At 36.3% G+C, this 15,854-nt stretch overlaps 1 pseudogene; it reads right to left on the bottom strand.

Annotated features, from left to right (window-relative positions):
• Positions 1 to 14,780: 14,780 nt before the first annotated feature.
• Positions 14,781 to 15,854, bottom strand: LOC126605799 (uncharacterized; annotated as a pseudogene).

Here is a 15,854-nt window from a genome sequence, read left to right as displayed (position 1 = left end):
AGGAGGAGGAGCCCCTTATTCTATAAAAGGGGACTCCTACCCTCATTCTAGAGAGAGCTCACTCTCACTCTCGGAGGCCAATTTCTGGAGCCTTCTCACCCCCTCTCAAAGCTCTTCACTCACAGAGTTCCTTCTCTCACAAATACTCTCAGATAAATACATATTCAGTGTGGACGTAGCCCAAACCTTGGGGTGAACCACGATACATCTTGTGTCATTTACATTACATGCAGATTCACGGTCGAATTTACGTTGTACCAAGACCATCCGGTTTTGTGCATCAACAAATAGTATATAGCATATATATCTCAACTGTCTCGATCATCAATCTTATAACAGATTCAATAAAGAATGTACCATGCCAATTTCAACAGTTTAGTATGAATGCATTGACATAATATAAATCAGGTAAAAGAAATAATCAATCGGAGGCCCTCTAATAGCCCTGAACGATTGAACCTAGAGCTCAACATCTATCAATCTCACTCTGCCGGAGTCACTCCGCGTGACCTGTCGGCCTTCTGCACATAAGTCGGAACCACCTAATGTAGTCTGAACGACTCATGGTAATATTCGCTCTAGTGCTTCTCTCATCAATCATCTGTATACAATAACCTAAGGTCACCCACCAGTCATAATCTCACTAACACTCTACGACTGGCCTGTCGTACCCACTCCGCGTGGACTGTACGACCAGCATCTACTTGGATCGAAGGCGAGCGTGCGATGCGGTGAATACTATAAGCACTAAACCATGGTGCAGGATATGAGCTCAATATATCATCATCATCAACATAACAGTAATTAAATACTTACCTGTGCGTCCACAGCACCACCTTACATATATGCATCATACGACAGTTCATAATATTCATAACATTCTATGCATGGCAATCAAATCATATTTCATTTCATTTCACTATACTTTTCATTTAAATTTGATTTCTGGGGAAATCGAGTATATAGGTATATATATAAAAACAAATGCCCACTCACTGGTATGTCGCCGGGTCGTAACCCCCTTGACGTCCCTGGTTGTGCTCGTCCTCGTTATAGGTCCCACCTAGAAGTGAAATATCTAAAAAACGTCATTTAACACACAATTAACGTACCTAAACCAAACTAGGTAATAAATTCTTCATACGATGCTCAAATTGGGTATATGAATATACCACCGTGACCTACACAACCTCAGGATCACCCCCAAATTTTTAAAATAATTTTTGGAGGTCTCACGCGCCCCCACGCGCCTGACGTGGCACGGACCTACGCGCCCCACACGCGCGGCCACGTGCGTTGCATGCTAACGGCACAGTAACGGCAGTTAGGGAATATTCCGTCAAATCCTAGTATATTCCGTTAAAACCTAACCGTTCCGTTAACGGCGTCAGGAATATTCCGTTAGAAATAACAGAATATTCCTGCTTCTTCTCCGATGGACTCTCGCCGGACTCCGGTCACCGGAAAACTGGGAAAATTTTCTATTTAACTATTCTCACTCGTTTTTCGCCCATTTTCTTCGAATTTTATACCAAAATGAAGCATTTAACATGTACTATTACGTTGGAAGGGTTTTAGGGCCTAAAAACAACTAGATCATACCTTCCAAAATTTCTCAAATTCGGCCAAACTCGAAACCATTGATCCCGACGTCCATTTTGTTCAAACGAGGCACTCCGAGCCTCCTTGGAACTTCCTAAGACTCGTGGTGATCTTTGTTTAACCTAAAACACAACGAAATTAAAGTTCATGAACAGTAGCAATCTCAGAGCTTAAGTTTTCTACATGGAATCGTGGGAAATCTTACCTGAAAACAATATCAATGTGTTCGTATGGTCCTTACGAACACGATGCTACCTTCCTCAACCTTAACTTGTGAAGTTTTCAAGGTCTTGGGTGTTTGTCCGAGAGTTTGAAAGAGAATGAGAGTAAGAGAGAGGGAGTGTGTGACTGAGAAGGATAAGAGCTGAGGAAGAGACAACCTACGGGTTTTGGGGAAGGAATTCGGGAGGTAGGACCCTACCTAAAGTCCAAATACAAAATAACACATACAATTATAAATCTAACCCTAGTTTTGGATGTTTTTAGGTAAAACAAATACTAAATTTACGCACCTTAATCCCATTTAAGGGTGTTTCTGTAATTTCACGTCATCGGAATTAAAATTCCGGGACGGGCTGTGACAATAATTATACCCAAAATATTAACTATAATAATTATATATATATATATATATATATATATATTAAATTTTATACCCCTAAAAACTATAATAATTATACATACAAAATAAATAGATTTAAATCTACTTAATAAATAAATATATATATACACACACACACACCATTGAACTTCATGGGATACGAATTATACGAAACTAATTTCAACGATCCAACCGTCAAACATGTTTGTATATACTTCGAGATCGCATACGCCAAAAATTGCAAAAAACAAACATTCAGAGAGCAAGTAACGGGACAAAACTTTTTGACGGTTATAAACGAAAAATCACGATTTAACGGTCATTTTAACTCCGATTTTGATGATTTTTTACAACCACACTCCTTTACCCTATATGAATACAATGATTCAATTCGATCTTCAATTTAAAATATTTACACTAGTGGATACCACAAAATCTTATGTTATACTTAATAAAAGTATGAATAAACTCTTAAGTATTAGTGAATCTATTGTTTTGATGGGATACTCATTCTACAAAACTAGTTTCAATGATCCAACCGTCAAACAAGTTTGTATATACTTCGAGATCGCATACGCCAAAAATTGCAAAAAACAAACATTCAGAGATCAAGTAATGGGACAAAAGTTTTCAACGGTTATAAACGAAAAATCACGATTTAACGGTTATTTTAACTCCGATTTTGATGATTTTTTACAACTACACTCCTTGACCCTATATGAATACAATTAATGAATTCGATCTTCAATTTAAAATATTTACACTAGTGGATACCACAAAATCTTATGTTATACTTAATAAAAGTATGAATAAACTATTAAGTATTAGTGAATCTATTGTCTTGGTGGAATACTCATTCTACGAAACTAGTTTCAAAGAGCCAACCGTCAAATATGTTTGTATATACTTCGAGATCGCATACGTAAAAAATTACAAAAAACAAACATACAAAGATCAATTAACGGGACAAAACTTTTCGACGGTTATAAAAAGAAAAATCACGATTTAACGGTCATTTTAACTCTGATTTTGATGATTTTTTGCAGCTACACTCCTTGACCTTACATGAATACAATGATTGAATTCGATCTTCAATTTAAAATATTTACACTAGTGGATACCACAAAATCTTATATTATACTTAATAAAAGTATGAATAAACTATTAAGTATTAGTGAATCTATTGTTTTGATGGGATACTCATTCTACGAAACTAGTTTCAATGATCCAACCGTCAAACATGTTTATATATACTTCGAGATCGCATACGCCAAAAATTGCAAAAAAACAAACGTTCAGAGATCAAGTAACGGGACAAAACATTTCGACGGTTATAAACGAAAAATCACGATTTAACGGTCATTTTAACTCCGATTTTGATGATTTTTTACAACTACACTCCTTGACCCTATATGAATACAATTATTGAATTCGATCTTCAATTTAAAATATTTACACTAGTGGATACCACAAAATCTTATGTTATACTTAATAAAAGTATGAATAAACTATTAAGTATTAGTGAATCTATTGTCTTGATGGAATACTCATTCTACGAAACTAGTTTCAAAGATCCAACCGTCAAACATGTTTGTATATACTTCGAGATCGCATACGTCAAAAATTACAAAAAACAAACATTCAGAGATCAATTAACGGGACAAAACTTTTCGACGGTTATAAAAAGAAAAATCACGATTTAACGGTCATTTTAACTCTGATTTTGATGATTATTTGCAGCTACACTCCTTGACCTTATATGAATACAATGATTTAATTCGATCTTCAATTTAAAATATTTACACTAGTGGATACCACAAAATCTTATATTATACTTAATAAAAGTATGAATAAACTATTAAGTATTAGTGAATCTATTGTTTTGATGGGATACTCATTCTACGAAACTAGTTTCAATGATCCAACCGTCAAACATGTTTATATATACTTCAAGATCGCATACGCCAAAAATTGCAAAAAAACAAACATTCAGAGATCAAGTAACGGGACAAAACATTTCGATGGTTATAAACGAAAAATTACGATTTAACGGTCATTTTAACTCCGATTTTGATGATTTTTTACAACTACACTCCTTGACCCTATATGAATACAATTATTGAATTCGATCTTCAATTTAAAATATTTACACTAGTGGATACCACAAAATCTGATGTTATACTTAATAAAAGTATGAATAAACTCTTAAGTATTAGTGAATCTATTGTTTTGATGGGATACTCATTCTACGAAACTAGTTTCAATGATCAAACCGTCAAACATGTTTTTATATATTTCGAGATCGCATACGCCAAAAATTGCAAAAAACAAACATTCAGAGAGCAAGTAACGGGACAAAACTTTTCGACGGTTATAAACGAAAAATCACGATTTAACGGTTAATTTAACTCCGATTTTGATGATTTTTTACAACTACACTCCTTGACCTTATATGAATACAATGATTGAATTCGATCTTCAATTTAAAATATTTACACTAGTGGATACCACAAAATCTTATGTTATACTTAATAAAAGTATGAATAAACTCTTAAGTATTAGTGAATCTATTGTTTTAATGGGATACTCATTATACGAAACTAGTTTCAATGATATAACCGTCAAACATGTTTAAATATATTTCGAGATCGCATACGCCAAAAATTGCAAAAAAAAAACATTCAGAGAGCAAGTAACGGGACAAAACCTTTTGACGGTTATAAACGAAAAATCACGATTTAACGGTTAATTTAACTCCGATTTTGATGATTTTTTACAACTACACTCCTTGACCTTATATGAATACAATGATTGAATTCAATCTTCAATTTAAAATATTTACACTAGTGGATACCACAAAATCTTATGTTATACTTAATAAAAGTATGAATAAACTCTTAAGTATTAGTGAATCTATTGTTTTAATGGGATACTTATTATACGAAACTAGTTTCAATGATCTAACCGTCAAACATGTTTAAATATATTTCGAGATCGCATACGCCAAAAATTGCAAAAAAAAAACATTCAGAGAGCAAGTAACGGGACAAAACTTTTCGACGGTTATAAACGAAAAATAACGATTTAACGGTTAATTTAACTCCGATTTTGATGATTTTTTACAACTACACTCCTTGACCTTATATGAATACAATGATTGAATTCGATCTTCAATTTAAAATATTTACACTAGTGGATACCACAAAATCTTATGTTATACTTAATAAAAGTATGAATAAACTATTAAGTATTAGAGAATCTATTGTTTTGATGGGATACTCATTCTACGAAACTAGTTTCAAAGATCCAACCGTCAAACATGTTTGTATATACTTCGAGATCGCATACGTCAAAAATTACAAAAAACAAACATTCAGAGATCAATTAACGGGACAAAACTTTTCGACGGTTATAAAAAGAAAAATCACGATTTAACGGTCATTTTAACTCTGATTTTGATGATTTTTTGCAGCTACACTCCTTGACCATATATGAATACAATGATTAAATTCGATCTTCAATTTAAAATATTTACACTAGTCGAAACCACAAAATCTTATATTATACTTAATAAAAGTACGAATAAACAATTACGTATTAGTGAATCTATTGTTTTAATGAGATACTCATTCTACGAAACTAGTTTCAAAGATCCAACCGTCAAACATGTTTGTATATACTTCAAGATCGCATACGTCAAAAATTACAAAAAACAAACATTCAGAGATCAAGTAACGGGACAAAACTTTTCGACGGTTATAAACGAAAAATCACGATTTAACGGTCATTTTAACTCCGATTTTGATGTTTTTTTACAACCACACTCCTTGATCCTATATGAATACAATGATTGAATTCGATCTTCAATTTAAAATATTTACACTAGTGGATACCACAAAATCTTATACTATACTTAATAAAAGTTTGAATAAACTATTAAGTATTAGTGAATCTATTGTTTTGATGGGATACTCATTCTACGAAACTAGTTTCAATGATTTAACCGTCAAACATGTTTATATATACTTCGAGATTGCATACGCCAAAAATTGCAAAAAACAAACATTCAGAGATCAAGTAACGGGTCAAAACATTTCGACGGTTATAAACGAAAAATCACCATTTAACGGTCATTTTAACTCCGATTTTGATGATTTTTTACAGCTACACTCCTTGACCCTATATGAATATAATGATTTAATTTGATCTTCAATTTAAAATATTTACACTAGTGGAAACCACAAAATCTTATGTTATACTTAATAAAAGTATGAATAAACTCTTAAGTATTAGTGAATCTATTGTTTTGATGGGATACTCATTCTACAAAACTAGTTTCAATGATCAAACCGTCAAACATGTTTGTATATATTTCGAGATCGCATACGCCAAAAATTGCAAAAAACAAACATTCAGAGAGCACGTAAGGGGCAAAACTTTTCGACGGTTATAAACGAAAAATCACGATTTAACGGTTAATTTAACTCCGATTTTGATGAGTTTTTACAACTACACTCCTTGACCTTATATGAATACAATGATTGAATTCGATCTTCAATTTAAAATATTTACACTAGTGGATACCACAAAATCTTATGTTTATACTTAATAAAAGTATGGTATAGTACTATTGTTTTATTTTTTTTCATAATTATTTTGGTAAACTTCTCATAATTTGAATGATTTTTAATGTTTGGTTTTTCTATGATTAGTTTATGCAGAAGATAGTTATGATGTGGAAAACCTTACTGAAAACATCATCAACATAACTCTTGAAGGCAATAGATCAAGCCAAAGTTCCAATGCAATTTCATGATGATCGATGTAAATCGAGGATTTTGTAAATTGAGGTTTAAACTTTTGATAAAGATTTCACAACCTTGAAAACAAAAACTGTTTCATTTTGCATATCCTTGCACATTTAAAATTTGTAATAGATTAGTAGTGTATGTATTATTTTTTTATTAGGCTCTTATTTTCGAGTGTAGATGTAGTACTTAAACGACAAATGTATTTTAATGTTTTGAAGTAATATTTATGTGGCAATGTGTGGTATGTGCAAATTTAAGAAAAAAAATATATTTTTCTTAACGGGTCATAACGGGTCATAACGGGTCGGGTCACTTTACCCGTTGGGTAAAGTGACACGACCTGTTAAGGACCCGTTAAGATAACGGGTGTGACACGACACGACCCGTTAAGATAACAGGTGTTACACGAAAACGACACGAACACGACTGACACGACCCGTTTGCCAGGCCTAGTTATAGTTAAGCAGACTCACCAACTTGGAGCATCGAATTAGAAACCTCTCACATTTTTTTTTTTGCATCATTGTTTTATTAAATTAAGGCTCTTAAATTTTAATACATATTTTTTAACAAACGATATTATCTAAGGAGATGGGTGGGTTTAGTTTCACAATGAGCTAGCAATAATGAGGTTCAAATTCGTCTTTGGCGAGAATCGAACCTAAAACTTATCCCTTACAAATAAAGAGGAATATTGTGGTCTTAAATAGTTAAACTGAATCTTGAGGATCCTCACATCGTATCTGTTTTTGCGGTCAATTTTCACTATGTACTATTTATGATTAATCTTAAATAAAAATATTTAAAATAATTTCTGATCGCACGATATACAATAAATAAACATAATGCGAAAATCTTTGAAATCTTTACGAAGAAAATCCGGAGAAGATTCCCATTCAGTTAAATTTTAATATTTTCTATGAGCTTAGAGACAGGAATAAATCAGTACGGGAGATGATGTCATAATATGCTTGGAGTCTGTCAAATCGATTGGATTGATTTGAATTCAATACAGAAAATCATGCATTATCCATTGCTAGTTGTTTGTGGGGATCCGTGTGTTGGCAAGGGATTACTCAAGGGATGACTTTTCAACGTGGCATTGAGGGAAGAAAGGATAAAGGATAGCATATACTATCCATTTGGGATAACGATATTATATTTACACATCTTAAATTATTTCTTCTACATCTTTTTAATTTTTTAATATTTTTTTATTAAATGTTAGTTGTGGGTAGAAAGTATTAAAAGATTAAAAAAGTATGGAAAATGTAAATTAAGGTATGTGAATATAATCTCTTTTTGGGATATTACTCTTAGAAGCACGCCAAGTGTCAATTAGGATAAAGATGATTTTGGTGATACCATCGGAAGATGGTTTTGGTTATCATCAAAAGGTAAATGGTAGTCACCGTATGGACTCTACAACATGTTCAAGTGTATTAATCCTATAAATATAAGAGACCGACTCAGAAGGCTTTTTCCTACTTAATATAAACAACTCAAACGATTTACGTAAAAACTCTCGCGCTATATAAAACATCTTATCACATTTGTTAAGAAAAAAGGTAAATTACATAGTAGCCCCCAGGTTTGAGGTTTATTACAATCTCATACAACAACTTTAAAAAATTTCACTTTCATACATCCAATATCATTTTATTTCAAAATAACACATCCGTTAGATTTTTCATCCATTAGTCTGTTAAATGCTGACGTTGCTGCCACATTTGTGCTGATGTGGCTGCCACGTGGAAAAAATAATAATTTTTTAATTTTTTTTTTTAAAAACCTAAATCTTCTAAATATTAAAATTAATAAAAAAATTAAAAAAAAAACTGAAACCTTCCCTCATCCTCCTCTCTTCTCCCCGCAACCCCACATCCCACCCCCACCCCCTCACCTCTCTGCAACCCACATGAAAACCCACACCCCACCTTCACCCCCTTACCTCCCCGCAACCCAGATCCCCTTCTTTGTACGACCTACCTGAAAACCCACACGACCTACTACCTCCCCCCTGCAACGGCCCACATCAGATCGAGGTCCCCATCCAAACAACAATCCCGACCCTAACCCTAAACTCAAATCAAGGTCCAAACCCTCCATACCCACATCGCAATTCGACTCAATAACCCCAAAACTACGATCCTCGTCGTCAATATCTTCATAAACCAAAAGAGATTGAGGATGAGGGGTTGGGTCGGAATGGGCTCAACGTTCTGGTCGTCTCCGTGGCGGTGAATTTGGGTCCTGCGCTGCATCGCGGCTTGTACCGCAGAGCTCTCTCTCTGATCCCTTTGCTCCTCATGGAGGTCCTTCGTCACCACCCGATCTCGCCGTCGACCGGGATTTCTCATCATCGCCCTGCTGCTCCTGCTCGTTGTCGTCTTCGACGACGAAGATGATGCGGGTGAGGATGACGTCCTTGTAGTTCGGGAGGGATATGGGTTTCGCGCCGGAGGCATGGTAATGGGATCTGGGTTAGGTTTCACGCCGGGGGGGGGCGTAGTAATGGGATCTGGGTTGGGGGGTGGTCGTATGGGGTATGGGTTTCGCGGGGATATGGGATCTGGGTTGTTCTCTGGTTTTTTTTTTTTTTTCCTTCAAAGGTGCAGGTATGGGGTGGGGGAAGATGGGAGCAAGGAAGAAGAAGGCTGAGGGGGGGTTCACGGGGGTGGGGTTTTGTTCAGCTTCTGGGTTTTTTTTTTTTGTTTTTTTTTAATTTTTTTTAAATTTAGAAGATTTAGGTTTTTTAAAAAAAAAAAAAAATTATTATTTTTGCCACGTGGCACACATTTGGCAGCCACATTAGCACAAATGTGGCAGCCACGTCAGCATTTAACAGATTAATGGACGGAAAATCTAACGGATGTATTATTTTGAAATAAAATGGTACATGATGTATGAAAGTGAAATGTTTTAAAAACGTTGTATGAGATTGTAAAAGACTTCAAACTTGAGGGGCTACTATGTAATTTACCCTAAGAAAAAACAATAATTATCTTAATATTTGAAATGTCTTACATATTTGTTGAGAAAAAACACTAATTATCTTAACCCAAAATACTAATTATGACTGCTTCTAGTTAGTTGATGATCCAAGTCTCGATTAGTAAGAGATCACTTCATTAGCTTCCTATAGAATTGGTATCACTCTCTTGTGCATTTTCCCACATGACCGATTTCCAGCTGCATGCACATACATATGTCAAATTTATTACAACTTCAATGGGGGGATTTGAATCTGCAAATTTTCCATTTTTTTGAGCTTCCATAACTCCGTTGTCTGCTGCTTCACCCCTAAACACCATTTTTGCCGAGTCAGCACGCGTTCAGCAAATCTGAATTTTCAGATTTCAGTACTCCAAAGTCTCTTCCGTTGTCGATTTTTTATGGGAAATTAGAACGTGGCAATTTTACTAGATAATCTCTCCATTATTTTTCACTATTTTAATTAATTCGGGTTTTGTGTAAGAGTAGGGTTGGAATGACGCCTGATGTCTAGCGTGTGCGTGCCTAACACAAACTAAATTGCCAATAATATACAAACAATGGTACGAGCTAATAGCAACTTACCTTCCTAATGATTTTTTGTTTACTTACTTATAATGAGCTAATGAAGGCTTATTTACGACAGCGTTCTCCAAAATTCATGCTCGTTCTCATTTTGCATCTTGAAACTCATTTTTTTCTCACTTAACCTCCTAAAACTACATTACCTGTCACACCCCAACCCCAACATACGTTCATGATCGACACGTGACATAACCAAATTCCCGTTTCTCTAACATACCTCGCTTCTGGGATATGTACAAGCCTAATTCAATACTCGAATTGCGTTGTAATTTTTGTATACCTTATGGCTGCATCTAACCTCCTTGTTAGACTGCCTACGTACCCTCAATAGGGATCAAGCCATTCATAGTTCACCATTCACAAAATCAAACATTTATCCTATTGAGTTCAAGCAGAAAAGCATAACATTCCTTAATCATTTAATATAACCTGATAGCATGAAATTCATAGGCTCAGGCTACGTAACAAACCCTCATGAAATCATGATTTCTCTTCCATCCTACATATATATCATTATGTCTCATCATGATATCACAATTCACAACATACATCATATTTAAGAACCGACGAAACACAAAACCATTCTCTAGCCACATTAATTAATTAATTTGATCAAAGTAATAACAATCATTCCCATATCTTCTAAATTCATACCTTATGAAATCATAATCGAATCGTAGAAAATCCCGAAGGAGTCACCTAGACGTCCAACATCTTTTCTAACTCAATTCACAAGATTCTCGAAACCATTGACACAAATATATATAAAACTAAGGCTAGAGTGACACAATTAGGTCAAGCCTACTTCTCCAATAATGGGATTTCAAACCACTCTACGAAATCCAACAACCTCGGGTTCCGGACCACTCAACGGAACCAAACTACATATGATCGCCTATCAAATGTACCAAATACAACTAATCATCATCACCTCTAAAATGCGTATGGTCCCCCATCATGGATATACCAAGCAGAACCATAGGCATAATCTCATCGTGCAGACAGTGATCACCTATCACAGATATACCAAGCATGATCACCCTTAACAGTCCCGCATCGCGGATATACCAAGCAGGATTGTATCATATAACTCTAGGTAGTGATCACCCATTGCAGATATACCAAGCATGATCACTCCTAGCATACATATGGTCCCCTATCACAGATATACCAAACAAGATCATCCATGTACCACTACTACATGGTACGGTCTCATCATCACACATTATACCCAATTATACGTATACACGCTATCGATTCCATATATCAACCAGCATCTAGTCATATGGAGCACATCACAAGGAATTCCCCTAATTACTATTTCTACTAAAAATCTAATAAAGTACCTAACTCATCTCCTGACTTTCATCCCTATCACATACTAGGTAGTAAGGCCAAGTTCAAATAAGTATTCAGTTGACAATCATATCCAAATAATTATCAAACAATAATTAGATCTCATAATTGTTTGTCATAACATTCATCATAATTATCATTCACATTATTAAAAAGATAATGAAACACGTATATATCACAAACATCATCAGTACACAAGCCAAATCATATGTAATAAGTATAGGTCTATGGCTAAATATATAAAAATCACATTTCAATAGAAATCATATTTATAAGACCAAATTTTATTCACAAATGATACCAATATAAGAAATTAAGATAATAATCATATCTCATATATTTAAGTCTGTTGATACACAAAACCGAAGGTCTTGGAACAACGTAAATTCGACAGTGAATCTGCAAGAAAGTAAAGAACACAAGATGTATCGTGGTTCATCCCAATGTTTGGGCTACATCCATACTGATATTGTATTTCTTTGAGAGGATTGTAAGGGAGAGAGCCTCTGTAATGTGAGTGAGACTTTTCTTTGAATATGAGAGGTTTTGGGGATCTCAGGCCTAAGAATTGGCCCTCCTCAATGAAGAGAGTGAGGAGTCATTTTATAGAATAAGGGCTTCTCACTTATTACATATTTGCCCCTTCATTTATTACATAATTACATTTGAGTCCTCCGAGTATTTATACGAGATCTAAATACGGAGGCCCTAAGTATGGTACAAACAGTAGTCCCCCAAGTCTTCAGTCAAGAGAGTCTTTTGGTTGGAGACTTGAAATTCAGTCTATGTGTGGGTCGAAGTAACTAGATGTCGTCTTGAACTGATACTTGATATGAGGCGGTGCTCAAAGTGAAATGATGCTCAACTAAAAGTAACACATGTTGCGAGGCTGCTCGGCTTGTGGCTTATGTTACCTTGGTTGGCTCGGCTTGTAGCGTTGAAGGTAAAAAAGTCCATTTTATAGAATAAGGGCTCGCTTCTCAATACATAAATGATGGGCTAGAGTTGATGCTCGCGGCGAGACGGTTGATCAGTAGGCGGCGATGCTCTCTAATGATGGTAAGGGAGTCATTTTTATAGAATAAGGGCTCGCTCCTCAATACATGAATAATGGGTTAGGAGTGATGCTTGTGGCGAGACGGTTGCTCAGCTGGCGGCGATGCTCTCTAATGAGGGTGAGGGAGTCCCTTTTATAAAATAAGGGCTCGCTCCCCAGTACATGAATAATGGGTTAAGAGTGATGCTCGCGGCGAGGCGGTTGCTCAGCTGGCGACGATGCTCTCTAATGAGGGTGATGAAGTCCCTTTTATAAAATAAAAGCTCGCTCCTCAGTACATGAATAATGGGTGCTCTATAATGAAAGTGAGAAAGTCCCTTTTATAGAATAAGGGCTCACTCATCAATACATAAATAATGGGCTAAATTCCCTAAGTATTTTTCATGAGGCTCAGTTGAGGCCCAATATATGGTACATAATGTAGTCCCTCAAGTCTTCGATCAATAGAGTCTGTTGGCTAGAGACTTCAAATTGAATCCATGTATAGGCCAAAGTGGCGGATGTTCGGAGGTGGTGTTTGTATACCCTACACTGAAGCTTTGTAGGTGAAGCTTTGAAGCTAGAGCTCTGTAAATGAAGCTTTCGAAGCTATAGCTCTGTAAATGAAGCTTTTGAAGCTAGATTGACATGAGTGATGCTCATGAATGTTTATGTTGATTGACATGAGTTATGCTCATGGATGTTGATATGAGTGATGCTCATGAATGTTGACATGAGTGATGCTCATGAATGTTGACATGATTGATGGTCATGAATGTTTATGTATGATTGTCATGAATGATGTTCATGAATGTTTATGTATGAATGACATGAGTGATGCTCATGTATAATTTTAGAGTACTGAACGTACTTTTGATCACCTAGTGGGTGATAATAGTGGCAGGCTGCCGAATAATTTTGGAGTACTGGGCGTACTTTTGATCACTTGGTTGGTGATAATAGCGGCAGGTTGCCGAATAATTTTGGAGTACTGGTCGTACTTTTGATCACCTGGTTGGTGATAATAGCGGGATAGTAACGGCAGGTTGCCGAATAATTTTGGAGCCATATGGCCTAGCTCTTTTGGGCATATGGGCCTTGGCCCATAACATTATTTTGGGCTTAACCTTTTGTTTTTTTTACCCTCTGATTGGTTTTATACATATGTCTCCGAAAGATAAAAAAAATAAATTACATCATTCAAAAATAAATCCGACCCTCTGCTCAATGGGTCACGCTCATAATTCCCTTTTCTGCATGCCATCACCACCGTAATTATGTCTGCTTCTTTTTATCCTCTTTTGCTTTCTGCTTTTGCTTTCTGTCTGTGCGCTGTCATGCATGTGCACCCAATTAATCTTTACAGTCTGTCTCTGTGCCGAGAGGAATGAGTAAAAGGGAATCCGAAAAAAAAGTGAGAACAATGGATGGGAAATCTTCTTTCAGCTAGATCCCCCAAATGGAAGACAACCCATAAATGTTTTTCCTTTTTTACTTTTGCTTTTCTCTTTTTCTCGGTCGACTTGTGTGTCTCCTGTTGGGCATTTTTCATCGCAGTCCGATCTCACCACTGACAGTTTGATTTGGTTGCAAAGAGAGCGGACTCGAAATAGGAGTTGGTGATAATGAACTGGAGGCTGATCGAGTATGCCAACCTTTTGTAAATCTCTAAAACCAATCTGATGTCAGACTAAATACGAAGAAGTTGCTTGGGCTTCAACTTATCAAGATTCAATAGGCAGCTAGTTGGCGAGAAACTGCCAACCTCTTGTAAATCTCCAAAACCAATCTGCTGTCAGATTGGGCCACAAAGAGCTCCATAGTCATTTGTGCGGTAGAAAGAGCTGAAGAATGTGATTTTGGGCATGATTGAAACCGCTTTGAACCTGAAACTGGCTGTCTTGAACCTGCATTTTCCTTTGGAGGTGAAAGGAACTTTAAATGTTTCCTTGCCAGCAAATGCTTCAACCATCATTGATCCATGGTAGCCGTTTCTTGCATCACCGACAGTGAATGAAAGGCTGTAGAGCTTGTTGAGAACGGTCCTAAGAACCTGGGCTATGTCACTTTCTCTCCCCGCAACAAGCTCAATTGCGCCCTTTACGAATGGAACATTGAAGTGTTTTGCATCGATGAACTTTATGGCCTTGAGGGACTCGATAATTCAGCCAGGGAGTGGGGATGTCGCATCTAGTTGTTTTGGAGTGAGAAGTACACCATGGGAAGAGTTGAATAACCTGTGGGGAGCCTCTTCAAAGCTAGGGTTTCTGACCAAATTATCTCTAGAGGGGTACACGGGGAAAAGCTCATTGATAGCAACTGCATCCAAGAGTGGACCACAAGCAGGATCTTCTTGAATCCCAAGATTGTGAAAGGTCACTTTAACAGTTTCAGAAGTTGCTCTGAATCCCCAAGCGTAAGTGTTGACGTCATTGCTGCTGTACAAGGTTTGCAGAGGAAGGTCCCCTGCTTGGGGGGGAACTGACACCCTCAAAACCTCCTCTTGGGCACAAGTCCTTGATGCCCCAAATGTTAGGGCATAAAGAGACCCTAGCTTGACCTTAATGGTATGGGAGATTGAGGCATCATTGCCAAGCCTCACAGCATGGACACCATGAGCTACATCAAAGTACATTCTGCCGGGTTGCGGCCCCACGAAGATGTATTCCACAGGCCATCGATTTCCCATTTGGGCAGTGAATTTTTTGCCTATGATAACTGTTTTCTTGAGGTCTATTGGTTTTGGCGGTTCTTCAAAATTGCCATTGGCCAAGAGTTCATCCAAAGGTAAAGCTGCAGAAGCGGGATTAATGAGCAGCAATGTAAATACAAGCAAAAGTGAGAGCAACCCAGTAGCCATTTTCACCAT

Source organism: Malus sylvestris, chromosome 15, assembly GCF_916048215.2.
Source record: "Malus sylvestris chromosome 15, drMalSylv7.2, whole genome shotgun sequence".
In the NCBI taxonomy this organism is placed as follows: domain Eukaryota; kingdom Viridiplantae; phylum Streptophyta; class Magnoliopsida; order Rosales; family Rosaceae; genus Malus; species Malus sylvestris.
Note: the sequence above shows the minus strand (reverse complement) of the source record. Positions and strands in the feature narration are given on the sequence as shown.